General features: G+C 44.2%; 1 protein-coding gene across 11 annotated transcripts in view; it reads left to right on the plus strand.

Annotated features, from left to right (window-relative positions):
- LOC137885369 (receptor-type tyrosine-protein phosphatase delta-like) overlaps positions 1 to 19,947 on the plus strand; it is a 160,400-nt gene that overhangs the window by 44,150 nt on the left and 96,303 nt on the right. For 9 of the 11 annotated variants that reach the window (XM_068727595.1, XM_068727600.1, XM_068727601.1 and 6 more), the window contains exons 4-5: positions 2,816 to 2,891; positions 4,295 to 4,345. The gene's annotated coding sequence lies outside the window, so the exon portion shown is untranslated. Of the gene's footprint in view, positions 1 to 2,815; positions 2,892 to 4,294; positions 4,346 to 18,301; positions 18,479 to 19,947 lie in introns of those variants that run through there. The other 2 variants (XM_068727596.1, XM_068727597.1) reach the window with 2 other exon arrangements.

Below are 19,947 nucleotides of genomic sequence, written 5' to 3' on the forward strand. Positions count from 1 at the left end.
CGACCCCCCGGAAATCCCTGCAGGGTGAAGGAATGTAACAGTAAGGACATATGTCCTAGTTTTTCCCACTGGTAATTACAGAAACCCCCCCAAAAAACATCATCTTTACATCATCAAGATCCTGCAGTTAATGTATTCTGCCATCATCGTCTCTGCTCCTTATTCCAGTTAAATCGGTCAGCAGCACAGACGCAGGAATGGTGTAACAGCACAGACTAGTGGTGGCTCTTTGTTATGCACCAGGCTCCACTCTCGCACTGCTGTGATCTCATCCTTGTTATTTTTTTGCTTTAAAATGTCACGGCTGTGAAGTGTGTTGCTGTGTAACAAACTGTACTTGGGGGCAGAGACCCCTTTTATGTGTTGGGGGGCTTTCTACCATTTGAACTCTTAGATGTCATTTGAACTATTTCATATTCTAAAACTTTCCAACTTTAATACTTTGGATGATAAATGGAAACTTTTCCAAATAAAAAAACTAAACTAAAATAAAATGTAATGAATGTTAATACCACCACTTAATTCAAAATTAATTTGGACTCAACTCGACCGAATTTAAAGTAATTAAAATGAAAAAGCTTTCAGAAAGTGAACAGTCGGATGACTGTGTAGTGGTTGATTTTCATTGTTGATGATCAGATTCTTTGACTTTATGACTTTTGACTTTATGACTTTTGGTTAAAACTCAATACCTAACGGCTGGCCTAATAACTGTATCTGACTCGTGGTGAGATACCACAGGATCTCACTGTTAGGAACTCAGTAACGAACACCCACAGACCACAAGAGAGATTAGATTTTCTTCAGTTCACGCAGGTCTCCCGGAATCAACTAACTTCACAATAGCAATGTACATCACTTTATACCTCTATTCTGCCCTGGGTTGGGGTAACTTTATCGGCCCCTTGGGTCTCCCCCCTCCCCAGGTTCCTGCCTTGCTCTCTGTCCCAAAGCCCCTAAATAGACATGCAACAACGTGTACAGCGGACATGTAAAACAGAGGGTTTCTCCTTCCCCACTCCTCTTCCTCTGATTTAACGGCAGTGGCAGCAGGTCACCGTGACCGGCTCATCCGTTAGAAAAACTGCATCACTTGTACATCTGCTTCACCCCCCCCCCCCCCCATCTTCACCCAGGCTCCTAGGCCTCTATGCTTACCTTCCGACTCTCAGACTCTCAAGGGAACAATGAAGCGTCTGAAACAGAGAGACGGTTGATGAGCAAATCCTCCCCAGATGAGTCTGGTTGAGTTGTGCATATTTCCATATAGTTGAGTTGTGCATGTTTATGTACAGCGAAACCTAGACTCCCTGGCCCTTCCTAATTCCTTGGCCGTCATATTGCAGCCCGCGGCGTACATATTTCCTGATTTTCCGTCAACAGTAGACGCTCCACTAATTGTTGTCTGACAGTCCCCTTTCTTTGACCCCCTGACAGAGCATCCTGTTTGATCCTGTGAGCATACACACAATTATGAAGTATGTTGCTTCAAAGATTGAACTTTGCTTTACCTGCGCGTCAAAAGGTTATAAGGTTGAGGCAGGCAAAAGAGCACAAACACCCCGCCTCAGTGATGTGAATAACATATGACAATGATACAGGCCAATATCACAGTATGAATGTGAATATACATGAATACATTTCAAATTATGGATAACACAAATATATTTCAAGACACATATACATTTTTCTCCCACAACAGACATTGTCCTAATAAATCCATATCTTTAGATATCATTATTGTTGAATGCTTCAACTCAACAATAATAAACATTTTGCTGTGTTTCTATTGGCCCAAAGCAAAAGACTAAGGTATTGGGCCCAATATACTTGTTTTAATACCTCAAATGGTCCCCATCTGTAGATATGCACTTTTTAATAATACAGCACAATTTGATATATATATATATATATATATATATATATATATATATATATATATATATATATATATATATTAAATGTTGACAAGTCCAAAATACAGTGAGCAGGTACTAATACATATATTTTATTAATTCAGCAAAAAGCGCGTCCCACCTGCACCACCCCTAAACTTGGGATACACCACCGAGTGGCGCTAAAGAAAAAATAAATAAATAATTTATTATGTGATTCTGAAATACTCCCTATTTGAGAATCACTGCTATATACTGTAAATGAGGGCTTAATCATTTTAAAACTGATCTTATTGCATATGAACACTTGTGCTGCTGCAGAGGGTTGGTTTGCCCGAGGCCTTGAAGTTCAACAGAGGACGGATCTCATAACAAAAAAGGAACCATGCAGCTGCCCCGTGATCCTCTCAGACCCATCCCCGATTTCGCTCCACCAGTGAAGTGATTTCGGTTTAGCTATGACTTGGTGCGCTCTGCTGCACTGCCATAGATGGCAGAAGAACTCTGGATAACAGCACAGGGTCACTGCAGACACCAAACACGGAGGAGGTGGACATCTCTGTGTGTGTGTGTGTGTGTGTGTGTGTGTGTGTGTGTGTGTGTGTGTGTGTGTGTACTTAATATAGTGCACACAAGTGCGCTCAGTGTATATGGCTTGTAAGTAGCTGCCTAAAAGCTGAGTTGAGCCTGGGCTGTCTTGACCTGACATGTCTTAGGGAACAGTTATTACACGTTTTTGCATTCAGTTCGAAGCTTCCACGTAAAACACACACCAATGCAAACACAGGGAATTTAGTCTAAAACCCAGAGTTAATTTTAAGAGCACAGAGTTTTGAAAGGCCAAGTTCCTAATCCCTTCTCTTCTTTTCCCCTTCCCTTCCCTTTCCGATCCCTCCCTTGGCTCCCCTTCTCCCTTGCAGGAGAATTCTGGGAAGATTTCTTGCTCTTTCATTCCTCAAGGATGAAGCGGCACAGCGGACCCGCGCACTGAAACAGGTAAGAGCCGAATATCATGATGACCTTCAAACACAAACAAAAACACATGCGCACACGTGCACTTCCTCCCCTCACTGTCAAAAGCGGATTCGTTCTGGGGCCCAGATCGGTGCATGATTTATGTTGCTAAAAGGCTTTGTCTTGTCCGCTGAGAAAGACACAAAAAAAGAAAAGAGAAAGAAAGAAAGAAAGAAAGAGAAAGGGGTTGGAATCTTGCTTTTGACAAATAGAGAAAAGGAAGCAGAGAGAGAGAGAGAGAGAGAGAGGCGCATCCTGAGGGACAGAAGGAGCGAGTGATGAGACTGTCGACAGGATGAAAGTTTAACCAAACATAAGCCCCCCCCCCCCCCCGACACACAGGAACGAACCTGCCGCCGTCGGACGGACCTGGAGGACAGACATGCAAAGAGACAGACGGGCGGACAGGACAAGACAGAGCGGCGATCCCCCAGCTGTTTTTTAAAACGCTGCCTCTGATACATTATTGAACACGCGGCTCTCCAACGCATCGCTGAGCTTTCCTCTCATGTTAGCGCTCGCATAGCGTCACCATTCTAAATATAAAGCATTCGCTCGGCCCTCTTCGGTTCGCTAAAAGATGCAGGGGCTGCACGTAGGCTCTGTGTGTGTGTGTGTGTGTGTGTGTGTGTGTGTGTGTGTGTGTGTGTGTGTGTGTGTGTGTGTGTGTGTGTGTGTGTGTACGTGATGCTCCGAGTGGCACTTTCCTTTTCTGAGGCCGGCTGGAGTTTTTCTTTGTGTAGTTATTCTGTGACTCATTTTGGTTTGCGAGGCCTCTGCGAAAAACTTCAAAAAGGCAAAAAATAAAAAAAAAGATTTCATCAAACTCTTTGAAAGTGTTGTTGGATGATAGCGCAGAGTCTGCCGAGGCGAGCGGCGCGCGCTTCACTGGGAGTCGCATGTGCTGTACGCCGAAAGGAAGCGAGACGTTATCCAGGGGGATTGGTTTAGAATCAGACAGCATGTGGAACACAGCAATAACTTCATTTGCACAACCCAACCGTGACACTTCCCCCTATGTCCCCCCCTCCCCTCGCTTTAAAAAGTTGTGATTTGGATGTTCTGAGGTCACTGTCCTGAGAATGTGTGCAGGTGGAGTACCCGGTCTGGTCCACAGGTGGCAGCAGAGCAACATACCCAGAAGGCATGTTTCTGTGGCAGCCTCGATTGCCCCTTTTTCTTTTTATCAGCAGATCTCTGTGCAGGCCTCCCTTAGTCTGTCTCTCTGTCTCATCCAAGACGGGGCCGTCAAGCAAATGATTCTTTTCCCCGGGCCAAGAAAAACAGTGGAAAAAAAAAAATCAATATGGTGTATTTTTGTTCACGGTTCAAAAGTGCAGACGGATTCATACTCACATGAAAAATCTTGTCTTGTCCTCTTTCAGCTCCCGCTTTTTTTTTTTAACTTCACGTTCCAGGATGAACCATGAGCAAAGGTACGACCTGTTTTCTTTGACCTTATTTGTGCGTGTGTGTGTGTGTGTGTGTGTGTGTATAAATTCCTATGTGTGTGCGAGGACACATTGGGCATCTGGGACCGAGGGCTGCTGGGTGCACAGGCGCTTTGCGTGAATGTTTTCAGGGTGTTCGTCTCAGTTTTTCTCGACAGATGTAGTAACAACATGATTAGCCCTCTGGCTGCCGGCAGCGCTCTGTGTGAGGTTGCTATAGGGACCGTGGGTTGAGTGTTGGGGAGGCCAGAGTGGACGATGAGGGTGCCGAGGACGAGGAGAGGGGGCGGAATAGGAAATGAAGTGCCTGGTTGCCTCCGGCCTGTGTGTGTGTGTGTGTGTGTGTGTGTGTGTGTGTGTGTGTGTGTGTACGCGTGGGTTTGTGTGTTTCCACAAAGAGCACAGCATTGAAGAGACAGTCGTCTGTGTAATTGGGAATTTGATCAAGATATCTCACTCAAACACACAGTCAATCACGTACGAACACACAGACTGGTTCAGTCTGCGTAGGAGCCGGAGAGGCTCCTGTGATGACTGGGGCGTGGGCCGAGGGTAACCTGCTCTGCCTCACAGGCTGACGTCACGGGTTCAGCATTTCGTGACGCTTGTCACATAAATGGCAGCGACGGTGGTGCCGTTGTACAAACTGCACAAACAAGAGGAATGTCCTCTGCCTTCGTGAGCACAGGTGTGGTTTCAAGCACCGTGCAGCTTTTTAGAACAAAGTTCGCTTTGCTTGTGTTCTACAGAAGAAGTGTATGTGCGTGTGTGTGTGTGTGTGTGTGTGTGTGTGTGTGTGTGGGGGGGGGGGGGGGGGGGGGTCAAGACCCTTCTGCAAGGGATTGACTGAGAAACCCAAGGGGGTCCCGAGATGACAAACTGCCTTTTGCTTTTAAGAGGTCACATGCCACATGTAGTCCAGGTTGGGAACTCTTTTGGCGTGTTCGTGTAGTTGTCTGAAAGGATGCAGCGATTCAACTTTTTTCTCTCCTGATTCCGATACATGAACTCTGCAGATCTGCCAATCCATAAAAACTGATCCAGTACCAGTGCTCTCTTTTAACACTCAAAACAGAGTTGGTGGCATTCTGTGACTGAGTGAATGTAGCTGATAATGAAAACAGATCATTTTCATCGTGAGATTGATGAAGAAACTGTTGGATCGTCATTTTGCATCCGGCATCTTAGATCTATGCACCCCTAGTTGTCTACCCACCAATATTGACACCTATAACCAGTAGAGGGACCAAGTCATTGTTTTGCAAGTCACATGTAAGTCTCAAGTCTAAGTGCACAACCTACCTTGTGATTCACAGGTTGCGACCACAACGTTGTCCAGTCTGGGAGTTGTCCTTGTTTTCTTCTCACAGCTTTAACCCTTTCACAGTGTGTTTTCAGTTAATAAAAGTTAACTAACATTTTGCTCACATAAAATCTTCTTATTCAGCGTTTGGTTGGTTGTACATACCTCCACCCTCTTGGGCCAAAATGCTGAATTCTAGGCTTCAGAAGCTTAGTCCACACAACAATGGTTGACGTCACTGTGACTATACGTCCACTTCTTATATACAGTCTATGATTTGTGTGTGTGTGTGTGTGTGTGTGTGTGTGTGTGTGTGTGTGTGTGTGTGTGTGTGTTAACATTGTATTGGTAGGCTATACTTTTGTGAGTTTCTGTCTTTCCTGAGAATTCAACAGAAAAAAAAATAAAGAATCAAATAGAAAATGCAAATGTTAAATGTTAATGTGAGTATGAAAAACCAGGAGACAGGATTATTAAAGAAATATGTGACAGGGTGTATTAAAATTTAAATATTGTAATCACTGAGGTGAAAAACATCCTGTCAGAACTCTGAATTATTTGATGTGTTCCCTCGGGGGGGTGTTGATGGGGCCACCTTAAGTGAACCAATCTCACTTTACGTAACAATTTAAAACAAACCCTGAGGCTCTGCTGCCAGTACACAGCAAACCACCCTCATGCTTGTCTCCTGTATCTGCCCGAGTCTGCAGCCTGCTGTGTATAATAGCCATGGTGTGGGGTCTAATGCGCCGCACCATACAGGGCTGGCTTCACACAGGGATTACACCTAGATGATTCTTCAATAGCGAATTTAGTCTCGGTTAGCCGAGCCTTAATCCAGCGCCCGTGGAAAAGGGCCGCGGTGCTGTGGAGCCGTGGCCCGATATGACAGAGAACACAGAGGAGCCAGATTAGTTCACACCGGGAAGAGGGGGAAGAGCTTGAAGCCGTCTCTTGACAGCTCTTCCCAAATCTCTCTCTCTACTCTCTCTAATGCAGTCCGAGGGAAACAATGTTCCCCCTTTCTGTCCTTTTCAGCGGCCTCTTTCTTCCTCCCGCTCCGTCCCCGTCTCTCTCTCTCTTGCTGTGTGTGAGGGGAGTCATAGAGAGCAAGTGTGCATCACTTATCGCTTCATTAGCCGGTGGACTTCTGGGTCGTCCGCAGCCTTGTTCCCCACCGTCTCAGATGCCTTAATTACCCTCACGTGAGTCACGTCTGATAATTAGGGCGGTCAGAGGAGGACTCAGCCACACACACACACACACACACACACACACACACACACACACACACACACTGTTTGCGCTTACACATGTGGCACGCATACATCCACACACACATCAGTCATTAGTGGAGAGCTTAACATGCGGTGCAGTGCTAATGGGATTATCATTGCTGAGGGTCCCACTCATCAACCTCTTACTCTGCTCTCTATTCATCTTCGAGCACCGTTCTTAAACACTTCGGAGAACCGTTTTGACATGATCTCTTTTTCTTTTGTTTCGTTCTTCTTTTCCTCACAGACTTTCCTCGGTGTCTCTCTTCTCTTCGATTGCTACAGTGAATCTGCTCTATCAGCACAGCCGCGTCACAAGGACCGCGTTGTTAAAACTCAATGGGGCGTCGTGGTGACCTCAGGGTTTTAAGCCGGTGACCGTGTAATTGCAATGTCCCTGGTTCGAGTCCGGTTGGGGACCTCTGTTACATGTCTCTCTACTCTCTTTTCCCATCTCTCTCTATTGTCTGCTTTCGTGTAAAGGCATACAAAATGCCCCCCAAAAATGTAGGCTCTGTAATAGTGTTTCCCAACCTTCTTAGCTAGTGACCCCCTAAAATGAAGGAAGGTTTTCATGTGCCAGATTTTCATTACATATGTCATCCAGTTGTGTTGGCAATCCACAAGACTTAAAAAAAAAAGATTCGAGGAAAATCTGAAAGAATGAACCCAATTTTGTGTAGCAGAAATGTTTTAGCTTTTCTGTCTTCTTTCCTATCCTTCCATTTAATTATCTTGTGTTTTACTTGCGGCCCCTTGTAGTGTCCCAACCCCCATGTTGGGAACCCCAGTCCTATGTTAAGAAAAACAGACATATCAAAACTAATTCTGAGAACAACGTTCTGCGTCAGTGTAAACATTTTGACAATTAAGACAACATACGTTTAGTTATAATGAGACATGATTACTCATTATTATTAATGGCCATTTTAGCTGTTAGTTCTAGACATAGAGCCAGGTAGCAATCCTAAATGGACAGTTCACCCCAAAATCCAAAGTACATATTTCCCTCTTACCTCTTGTGCTTCGTTTTAATCTAGATTGTTGCTGTTGAGTTTTTCCGAATCTATTTCATATTTGGCGCTTCGAGCACCACAAGCCAAGTGCCATATAGTCCCATTATATGGAGGAGAAGGCAGACAACTCTACGGCAGATGTCTCCAAAAAGAGGCAATTCACACCAACTCAAGCTAGATGGATAAATAGCACTACAGATAAGTGGATTTTGGTAGGAACTGCCCCTTTAAGATGCAAAGCACACTACATTGTAATAAGGATATGACAAAGAGGGGGAAAAAAGGAACTTTGATTTGCTGTTCTGCGCTTTTGTCCTTTCGTTGCACTAACACAATCACCTCTCTCCATCTCAACCACTCTGCCCTCCCTCCTGTCACTGCTGCACCCATTTCATCAGCTCATTTAAACGTAATACTACCCATAACCATTCAATTTTCGCAGTGTTTATTCTGTTGACTGAAACGGTAATGGAGATATTGACAGCGGAGTGCAGAGTGATTCTGTCCAGGCCATTGTGTTGAGTGGTTCGATGGAGAGAAGTGGATGACTAGAGGGCTATCTATGGTATTACATATAGTGCAGAAGGCGTGGGAAAGAGAGGCCCTCTGAAAGCCAAAAGCTTAAATACCATGCCTCGCAGACATAAAGAGGAAACTCACACAAACACACGCGCACACACAGATATACACACACACACACACACACACACACACACACACACACACAAGCTGTGGATTAGGATGGGGATTATGGAAGCATAGCTGTAAAACAGGCAGAGACAGATCAGTGTTATACTTCATAAACACACACACACATGCTGGATGTGTACGGCAAGATGGATTTACTCTGAGGTGGATGGTATGATGACATAGGTTCATGCGTTATGATTTGAGCACCATTCAAGCTTAAATAGAAAGACAACCCAATGGCGCGGCAAATAAGATTTAGCAATCAATTATTGAACTGGAATGGTGGGAACTGAAAGCTCCCAAGATTCCATTTCTGGATCATAACGTTGTTTTTTTTTTAAATGTTCATGAATAATTAACTTTCTACTGAATGACCCACAGAGAGAACTGCCATAAGGTGTAAAATTGTGAGCGTGACATTGGCTAACGCTTGCATGCTAACATGGTCTCAATGATGACGCTAACTGTTACGTTACTGCTGTTATGTTGAGCAGGTGTAATGTTTACCATGCTCACTGTCTTAGCTTGGTGTGTTAGCATGCTAATTCGCTAACAAGAAACATTAAGTACAGCTGAGGCTAGTTTTGCAGGTTTTAAGCATGGACTGTGTATACGAAGTGGACGTAGTCACTGTTTGGTTTCTCAACTATGGTTTTGAAGCCTCGAATAGAAGTGACACAAGTCGGTGGAGCTAAATACAACCAAACGCTGAATAACACAACCAAAGTGTTACAATTAACTTTCGTGAACTGAAAACACACTGTGAATGGGTTCAAGTTCTAAGATGAAAATGCGGACAAAAACCAAACAACCATTGTTGTGGTAGCGACCTGTCAATCAATGCCACAATCAAAGCCCCGCCCTAAAGCATTCTTTGCTTTATAGTTTATTTTACTCTAAATGGGACCATCATTTACTAAATGAACACCATGTTGTATTGAAGAAACTAGAAATTTAGAGCATAAACTCATGTTCACAATGTTTACTGAGGTAATAATTTAAGTGAGGAGTAGGGTCTTTTTCTCATAGGCTTCTATTCAATCACACTTCTTTTTGCAACCAAAGGGGTCGCCCCCTGATGGCCATGAGAGAGAATGCAAGTTGAAGACACTTCTGCATTGTCTTAATTTTTCAGAATTAGGGGTTAGGGGATTCCGCCTGGTGTTTAGTCATAAACCTATGTACTGCCAAAGTAAAATCATGACATGATGATGCAACAAAAGGTAAAAATTCAGATCCGGCTTTCTCACAATTCGGCGGGAGGAGGAGAACTCCACGCCTAGGCAGCAGCGTCTCCTCCTCCGGCCAGGAGCAGAGCTTCGCCTCCCTGCTCCGCCGGCCCCCCCTAGGAGCCAACCCAGCACCATGCTGCTGGAGGCCCAGACAGAATTACTGAGCCTGCTGGAGGGAAAGGAGGCACGGGAGTACCAGGACTGAGCGGGGCAGACTACCGGACTCTGCTTCACTAAAATCAGATGTTTTCTAAAGGGACTCTGGTACCGCTTTTGTTCACAGGGACCGTCAAAGTGCCTCGTAGTAACTTTAAGATAGTAAAAAAAAAATCATCTTTAATTTTGAACTTGACTCATGACTTCCTTACATTATTGTGACCTTAATGTAAAGCGAATTACACACTGGATTAAAATAAGCAAACACAAGTTTTACACAGGACGGATTCTTTCTAGCCATCACCATGTTTAAGGTAGCTGGCGTTAGCAGGATAGCTAGTAAGCTAATATGGATTTAGGTCACTGCAGATCTAATAAATAGCTTATTACCAAGCTGAATACATTAATTTCACAAAAATAACTCTACTGTAAAAACCCACATTCTAACCAACAAAATAATAGCCAAGATGTAGGCCTACAACCTGATGCTTGCTCTTGTGGTTCTGACTGCCGTAGAACCTTTAAGGCCTGATATTGTATTGACTGCCATCTTTTTTCCTTCTTCACTACTCACTTTTCAAACTCTGCTCACCCAAAAACAAATTAAATCTGTAGCTTTGACTGAAATATAGTTAAACACCCACCACTAATTGTCATAGGAGCTTTCCGCCAACACCGTGGTCGGATTAGCATACCATAACGGCTGGAAGACTTTCTAACTAACCGTAACCCATATCGTAAAAAGAGCTGAATGCGGTGAAGCCCATACACGCACACCCACTGTAGGAGAAAATGAGAGGGAACGGGTCACCTTTTTTGTTAATTTGAACAAATTGCCCAGTCGCCGAGAGTGGTATACGTGTACACTGTGTGCTCCAGGCTTGCCAGATGAAACGCTAACTGATGCCGTCGCGCGCTGACCGAGCGCCTTGATCTGTGGCCCGTCCACTCTTTGGCCCCGCTGCATCGGGCCACATCTCGGCCCCCGGACCGTCTGTCATCAGTGCACAGCTCACTGGAGGTCTGTGGCTCCTCGCGATCCCCATCGTCGATACATCTGTCAGATACGATCATCAATCTCTTCTACTTCGCTTCATTTTATATTCACTCTGCATTTTTTTTTTTTTTTTGCCCATTCTCCTCAAAAAGCTCTCCCCTCTCACCCTCCTCCTCCTCCTCTATATTTCTCTTCTTTTCTTTCAGCCTGCTGAAATGTATAACCAGCAATTTGCCAATCTCTCCCACTATGACACACACACACACACAGATGTACACACACAGACACACACACACGCGCGCGCGGAGGCATCCAGACCGCAAGAGCTGCTGTGGTGTATAATGACAGATAATTGGCTATTGCGGGTTTCGCCCTTCGGCAGCAGGAACCAATCACAGTGACAGCCACTTCTCTGTGACCCGTGTGTGTTTGTGTGTGCGTGTGTGTGTGAGCATCCAAATGTCTGACACGCCGATTGTGTTTCATCGCGTCGTCTGCCTTTTTTTTTTTTTGCTCCGCGTGTATAGAAGTAATTGCCAGTCGAGCGCGCGGAGAATGTAACTGACAGCTCTCTTTGTAGTTTATATCCCTGTCATTGTTGCAATCTATGTAAACATAAATAATAAGCCGTTCGACTGCACCGTGTGCATCTGTGCATGTTTGAGTGTGTGTGTGTGTGTGTGTGTGTGTGTGGGCAAGTAGATTATGAATAGCCAACATTTTTACTGAATCATTATGTGTGTATACTTTTAAACAAAACATCTCTACACGTACACACTGGCGGATTACGGCTTGCACACAAGAAGAACCTCAAGTCAAATCTCCTTGTTTCGAGACAAATGACCACTCAGTGCTTCTGGGTTTTACGTTTCTCAGGATCCACAGCCCTCACACAATGCAGCCTCGCTGTTCTCCACTAATGTGATAGCTGCTTAGCTTGCCATTCGTCACTCATTTCGACGGAGTCAGCAGCTCCCCCCTGTTAATGGTCTGTCCGCTCGCCATTTGTGCGGAACCTGTTGACTCCCGGCTGCTCTCATTTAAAAACAATTTTTTTTTTCTTTTGGCAAATAATTCGGATGTGTTCTTTCACGCTGGGATGAACTGTAGCCACGTCAGCAACAGCCTTTTTTTAAATAACAGCCATGGTACGAGTGGAGGATGTCTCCCTCTGGTTAACTCTCTTTTCATTCCTTCCCTTTTATCGTTCACTCATTTATCCTGTGCTCCCGTTCTTTCTCTTTCTCCGCCACTTCCTCTTCTCTCGCTGTTTTTTTCATTCTTTTCTCTCCCTCTCTGTTTGCACCGACTCTCATTTCCGCTCTTTCAATAGTGCTCATCCAACCCCTGTGCACGCAGACCAAATGAGATCCTGTCTGTGTGTGTGTGTGCTGCATGCGCGCAGCTGAGACTCTGTAAATATGATCTTGCTGATAAGCGCCACCATATAAAAAGAAACGTGCATGTGTGGAGGAGGAGTTGTGTGCTTCATCACACTAGTCAGCTCAATATTCCCAAATGCAATTTCCTCGATGTGAAAAGAGCAGGCTGGATGTTCATCACTCTATATTCCCTTCTTAGTGTTCCATAAAAGCTTCTTTAGGGCTGCTCGGCTGCTTGTTCTTATGTTCTTTATTATTTTTTCCTTCTGTCATTCCCTCATTTACACCCTTTTCTTACTTGCGCACACACACACACACACACACACACACACACACACACACACACACACACACACACACACACACACACACACACCCGCTCTGTGTGTGTGCAGCACAGCAGATCTGTCTCCAGTGCATGATTAAAGTGCATATCGCAGCATGACTATTTCTTTGTAATGCTGCTTAACATTCTGAGCCTACATCAGCCCGGCTGAACTCATCCGTATTGTGTTTGTGAAAATCAATTCGAGCAATTTTTTTTATGTAGATAAAAACACATTTTCCTCCAAATTGATCTTTTATTTTTTACGGTTCTAAAGAGCTCCAGAATGACTTTTATTTTGTATCGCGGCTAAGCCAGAGGAGGATCCCTATTGTCAGGGCCAAATCAACATGAGTCAAAACAAACTCAATCACTGCCTTTTAACACCTGAATAGCATAGAAATCTGAAGGAAGGTGAGGTGTGGGGCGAATCTGGGCTTGAAAAAAAATATTATCCGTGTTCATCCTCGTGTAATCCAGATGTTTGACAAAATAAATAGCTCTCGTATTGGAATAATAAACCAACCGGCGGCCTCTTTCCCCTGGCGGCCTTTGCCGACTGCTTGCGCTCTCCTTGTTAGCTGCATTGGTGTCTCCCTGAAATTATGGTCATAATGGTCCAGGTGCAACAGGAGAAGGTGCCCTCTCTCAACAGCAGCCTAAGCCACACTGATGATTTGCAGCCCGCCGCAGCACTCACCTGTCCGGGGCAGCAAACAAATGACTGGAGAACCGGCAAAAGCCAAGTCGGTGCCTAAAGGGAAGGAAAGGGATAATGATGTCTTGAGCGTGCGCACGTGTGTGCGTGTGTGTGTGTGTGTGTGTGTGTGTGTGTGTGTGTGTGTGTGTGTGTGTGTGTGTCTGTGTGTGTGTGTGTGCAGCCAAAGCACTGTTTTCCATATCCACTAAGAGAAAAGGGTGTGTGTGTCTATCATAAAGCCATCAATCTTCGAGGACGGAGAAGTGTTTTTCTGTGTACATTTAGTGTATGTGTGAGGGGTGGGGTCAAGCGTCAGTGGGAGAGGATGCTTAATCATGAAGCATCAGTGATTAAGGTGTGTGTGTGTGTCTGCGCAGGAGGCACTGTGGCTCTCTATGATGCTGAGATTAGAGGCAATTATTGAAATGTCATGGCTTTAATGGGCCGCCGCTCTGCTCCCCCTCTCATAAGTCACGAGCTGAACTTTGAAGGTGACGAAACGAGCTGTTTGCCAGATTGTTGCCCACCACTTGTTAACCCTGTTTGCCTATCGCACTGTAGGATTTTAATACTCCATATATATAGAGAGACTCATGTAAGGGTGTAGGTAAAGATTATTTTCATTATTAGTTAGTCTGCTGTTTCATCGACAAATTGTTCGGCCTATAAAATGTCAAAAAACACAGTCATCGTGTTTTCCCAAAGTTCTCAGCTGAAGTATTTATTTTACCTTTATAGAAGATAAAAATAACTTTAGTTAAATTTTTTTTGCATTTTTTTTTTTTAAATGGCTTAAATGATTCACCAACTTTTAAAATTGTTGCCGATCAATTTCCTGTTCAGCGTCTAATCGCATCTACATGGTGCATGACGCACAGTGTTTTGTTGCAGTGAATTCTTTTGTGTAAACCCAACAGTCTCTGACGCACGTCCATTATGAACACGCTTGTCTCTTGTTCTGTTTTAGTTTGCAATGCTGTTCTTTTTTTAATGTCAAAACAATAAATAAAAAAAGGAGAGACGAATTTAGCCATTTATCTTAGGAAGCAAAAAATAGAAAGTGGTTATGAAAATAATTCTGCACTTTTTTCAAAAATAAATTTGTAAAAGCATGCGTAATGCTTGAATACAACTCAAGTCAAGTATTACCCTAAAATAAAATACTTTGACACTTTAAATGAGATTTGGTATGAAGATGCTCTCTTTTCATCAATGAAGTCTGTTTCATTGGTAAATAGCATAGAAATAGCAATCATTCTGCACTGATCGGATACACATTTACCAGTGTACTGTGATCACATGTAAATAAAGTATTTTCTTTCTCATGGCAGATATATTTGACTTTGCAAACAGTTATAATGGCCTTCGCTCAACAACGAATAAAATGCGAAACGAAAAAGCAAAGATCTCAACTGCGAATATTATAGGTCCTGGGCTTTTATTGTGAAAGGTTAGAATGGAAGGAGGAGGATCTGGTCTGCCTTCGTCAAGGTTGAAAAGCGCTATAAAATTTGCCGTCCGTGTTTGGAATTCGGAACCTCCACGTTGACATCATGGACGTATAAAGAGAAGTGGATACAGCGTTGGAGGCTGCGCCTGTTCGTTTCTATGAAAGTTGCTCAGTGGTGCGTGAAGCAGAAAACGTTTGGCTGCCGAGCTACTGAGAAGTTGATTTATCTCAAAAGAAAAGAAAAGAAATGTATTAAGTTACAGACGTCTCTCTCCCAATGTAAGTCTATGGGAAAAAGTATTTTTAGGCCCAAAGGCATTACGTGACGAACCAGGAAATTGTAATTCCACCTTTTGGCCACTATATAAATTCGGCACAACGTGATTGGTTGACGCCTTTATTCGCGGTGTTAAAGCTCAGAAAATCTACCTTGTTCTTTTTTTGCCGCATAATATTCACATTCCGTGTGAAAGTACTCATGACAAAAAAACAAAGCCCCCCCCCTCCAGTGTGTAAAGAAAGGAAATCAACGATGGCTGCTATTCGTTTACAGTAGTGTAAGCGTTTCCAGTTTCAGGGCACCAGCATTGAGCGAGCTGAACTCACTGTCATGAGCTACTGGCACACCTAAATGGAATGGAGCCATCATTACAGTAATTGGAGGTACTTGTGTTTTTTTTCCTGTTATGATTAGTTGAGAAATATCTGCTGTAGAAGAGGTCCCCTGTCATTTTGTCAGTGGTCGGTCCAAGTCTTACAGTAAATACAATTTATCCAGTGTGTCCCATCGGCCCAATGTTCCGACAAAGTTTTTGTCCGTTCCGGCACAAGCCCTTATTGTACCATAACTATGAAATGTCCAACTCTCCCTCTAGTGCCGTCATCAGGACAAAGTCGAGGTCACAGGTCACCCAGCCTATAATCATTTTGAACCATTACAATGAGAAAACTGCTCCCTGTGTTGTATGTCTAAGGGAGCATCTTTGAGATCCTCTCACTGCGGCAACTGAGGCAAGATTTTCTAAACTCCAAAATCACACAGTTATGCCGAGATGACGTCGACCTACCGTGCAGTTTAAAGGTGCAAAATAAATTCCTGTTTCCACCATCCTCCAGGCTGAAAAACAAAGACATGCTGAACATGTTTTATATTTCTCATCAGTCCCACTTAGCCTATTTCTTAAAAACCATTGGAGCATTCAAAGCCCTCATATTGCTGGCGATCTGATATGTGAGCAGGACGTTTTCTATGAAAAGCATGTACAAACTTCCCCATGCTACACCTTGGAGTATTTTATTTAGCCTATAAACTATGTCTTATAAGAAAGTGTAGCCAGTTTGGGCTGGCTCGGAGCACACGATGTGTAAAGCTTGGTTAGTGTGGTGAGGAAAGGCAGAGTTCATGCATGACTTAAAACAACAACAACAACATGGAAAACTGATCAATGAGTAGGTTGACAGCACAGTGCAGTATGCCTGCAGGGATGTGTGTGTGTGTGTGTGTGTGTGTGTGTGTGTGTGGACGGCCGTGTGTCTTCACATACAGGGAGCACCCATGCATATGCACGCTCTGAATATTGAACCCATATATCCATACATGTTTGTCAGTGGATAACTTGAATATTTAATCGAGAGCTGCAAGTGCAGAATGCGTGTCGACGGCGAGAGAGTGCAGCCACGTGCGTGTGTCTGTGTGTGTGTGTGTGTGTGTGTGTGTGTGTGTGCAGGGCGATATTGTGTCATGGGGCCCATCAAATACAGCCCCCAGATTCTATTTTAGCCAGTGAAGTTAACTCGATAAGCAAATCCCTTATCTCTTACGTGCTGACTCATTATCTTTTTGGTATCTGTGTGTGTGTGTGTGTGTCGCTGTGAGCACGTACACAAATCCAGTGTGTGTGTGTACGTGTGGGCACGCACATCTGTCTCCAGTGTGTGTGTGTGTGTGTGTGTGTGTGAGTGTGAGTGCTTGCATCTGTGTCCTGAGGTTGTGTTTTTTCCTTGGACCCACTGAGCTGAGGAGTTTCTCATTTACATTGCGCTGATGGGAAATCTGCTGCACCACTTGATTGTGTTCAGTGTTCTGGGTCAGCACACCCAGATAAATCTGTGAGTGTGAGTGTGTGTGTGTGTGTGTGTGTGTGTGTGTGGTGCAAGACTGAAAATTGGTGTTAAAGCTTATGCTCTCCCCATTTTCTCCCTCTTTTGCTGACTTCCTGTCTTCTTTGTCAGCACACAGACGGTCCTGACACTCTTAAAAGTTTTTTTCTTTTCTTTACACACCACATTCATCAGATCTGCAGCAGCTTGATGACATAATCTGAAAAATGCCGTACCCCCCCATATTGTCCTTGCACCTCACGCACAACTTAATTCGGCGAGTACTCATTTGTTAAAACTACCTTTATTTATCACCCACTCTTCTCAAAGATTTCACGATGCATCACTTTTCAAATAAAAAAAAAAGTAGAGCTACACTCAGGTTTGCAGTACAAATACGCTATACAGAGAGCTATATGACTCACATCCAAGCAGTCCAATCTGGGGAAGATTTTCGATTCAATTATAGAATCATCACACAACTGTCTGCGCTGCAGTTGACGAGAAGACCTTTCAGATTCAAACCGCCTCATAGTTCTCACATCAATTCTGCAATAAATATGAGTCAAACTGCTGACCACAGTTTGGAAACGGTTGGCCTGGATGACATGCAATGTGTGAGTTAATCAAAGAGCTGCTCCTCACTGGAGATAACGGATAATCTGTGCCTGCGATTGACCCTTTTCCTAATCTCCAAAATCAAACAGTACTCCACCCAAAGAGTCCTAAGGAAAATCAGAAATGGAAAAAAAAAATGTTGAATTAGATTTGAGTTTAAATTTGAAACAAAATCATGGAGAAAATGTTCAGTTTGTTTGGATAAAAGTAGAGTGTCTTAAATTATTCATAGAATATTATTTAAACACACGTTGCTTTTTTTGTTGTGTTGATTTCATAAAATATGTATTTAAAAAATGAATATAAAATGTGACCAAATGCTTTAAGATTGACATTCTACTCCTCATTGATCCATCCACCTCGTCTCCACATCGTCCTCCGGGACAATTTCCTCTTTTTACCGGGCGAGGGAGTGATGCTGTGGAACAAAAACGACTTCCACATCGCTCCACACTACATTATGCCCCCCCCCCCCCCCCCCAAAAAAAAAAAAAAACCCCGTCGCAGGGATTATTACGCGTGGCGTCTGCGTCTTTAAATCTGCCCCAACTTCGCTCCAGCCACCACACCGCGCGGAAAGGAGGGGGGGATTTAACAGCTACCTTACCGAGTCGTTGAGCCTCCTCACCGGGTAGGAAATTATTGGAGCGAGAGCGAGAGAGGGAGAGAGAGAGAGCGCGCGCGAGACAGAGAGAGAGAGAGACGCACGGCGCTGGATTATTCGGGCAGAGCGGCTGCAGCCACGGTGGATGTAACACGGGCGGACGACGGACGGAGAGCTCGAATCTATTCAGAATCTATTGCGAGTTTTATATATTTTTTAAATTCTCTCTCCCGACGGACGGACGGCGCCGGGCGGGATGCTGGATATGGTGAGCTCCGTCTCCCGTCGGTTTTTTCTCTCTGTGTGTAGTTGTTTGGGTTATTGTGGACGTGCACGGAAGAACTTATCATGTATGCCAGCGCAAAAGCGCTTATGCGCTTCATGAGTGCGTGCGCGCGCGCGCGCGTGTGTGTGTCAAACACATATGACTGCGAGCCTGACACACGCCTTATCCTCCCTCCCCAGCATGAACAGTTGTTTTATTGGTGTTTCAGGTGGTCGCCAGCCAGCCCCCCTTTTGTTTTAGTTTTTGTCAAATATGGCACGCAGATGCTTTCTGTAATATTCAGACTTGGGAGCATGAACGTGGGCAGCCGATAGTGAGTTTATATCGATCCCCTTTATTTAATCAATCAATGTGTATCCTTATTATGTGCCATGGTTATCATTTGTATGGGAGCTCACGAAGCACAACATGCCACCCAAGGCTGATCTCTTATTTCCTGTGGTGTCATGGTGATGATGTGAGCATACAGTAAATATGCAGTTTTGTGTTCTGGTTGTTGCACCCTGACTGCGAGGTTGATCCAGTTCTGCAGGGCGGCTCTTGAAAATGAGTTTTTCCTCTTTTAATGCTGATGAGAGATTAAGGAAGGCTGTAAACCGCTTGGTTTTTCCACTGGGTTTGATGCCCCCCCCCCCCCCCCCTTCAGAACATGCTCAGAGGTATTTTCTCACGACTGAACCGATACCGCCGGCACACATCTGAATGCCGGATGCTCAAAGGTGAACCCGTGGCACACAAGCAGGCGATGGGATTCCGTTAATGGCTGTCAGTCGATTCAACCTGGGGTTTTTTGCAAGAGAATTTATGCAAATCTGCGTGAACACTTTAGACTCCAATAGGCCCACAGTGGATTATTTGGGGGTGGATTTTTTAACTCTGCCAGCCTGAGCCCAATCCAGTTGGACACACTTGGAGACATGTCATCGGGAAAAAAAACACATTTCTGATTGATTTTCTTGGGCCACCCCCAATTTATCAGGTGTGCTTTACGAGACACTTTCACCTGCAAGACCTCAGGATCGGATGCAGGTTGTGACATTTTTACATTTCTCGCCACGTTGCGGTTCAATGACTGTAATGTGTATGTGTATGTGTGTGTGTGTGTGTGTGTGTGTGTGTGTGTGTGTGTGTGTGTGTGTGTGTGTGTGTGTATGTGTGTATGTGTATATGTGTTTGACAGTAGTCAGCAGTCTTGCTCACTTGCACACCGTCTATGGCAGCATTACAGACCTCGCTGGCTTTCAAATCAATCATGCAAGTACTTTGACAGCAATTATGGTATATATATATATATATATATATATATATATATATATATATATATATATATATATATATATAGATGTGTGTGTAAATATGAGAAAGTGTACATGTTCTCGATAGTTCATGGCTCCAGTTTTCTCTGCTAAGTACCTTAAAAGTGTTGCTATGAAAAGCCTGCGCAGCGGGAG

This window comes from Cebidichthys violaceus, unplaced genomic scaffold, assembly GCF_023349555.1.
Source record: "Cebidichthys violaceus isolate CVI_PGR_0920_01 unplaced genomic scaffold, fCebVio1.0.p SCAF_4, whole genome shotgun sequence".
NCBI lineage: Eukaryota > Metazoa > Chordata > Actinopteri > Perciformes > Stichaeidae > Cebidichthys > Cebidichthys violaceus.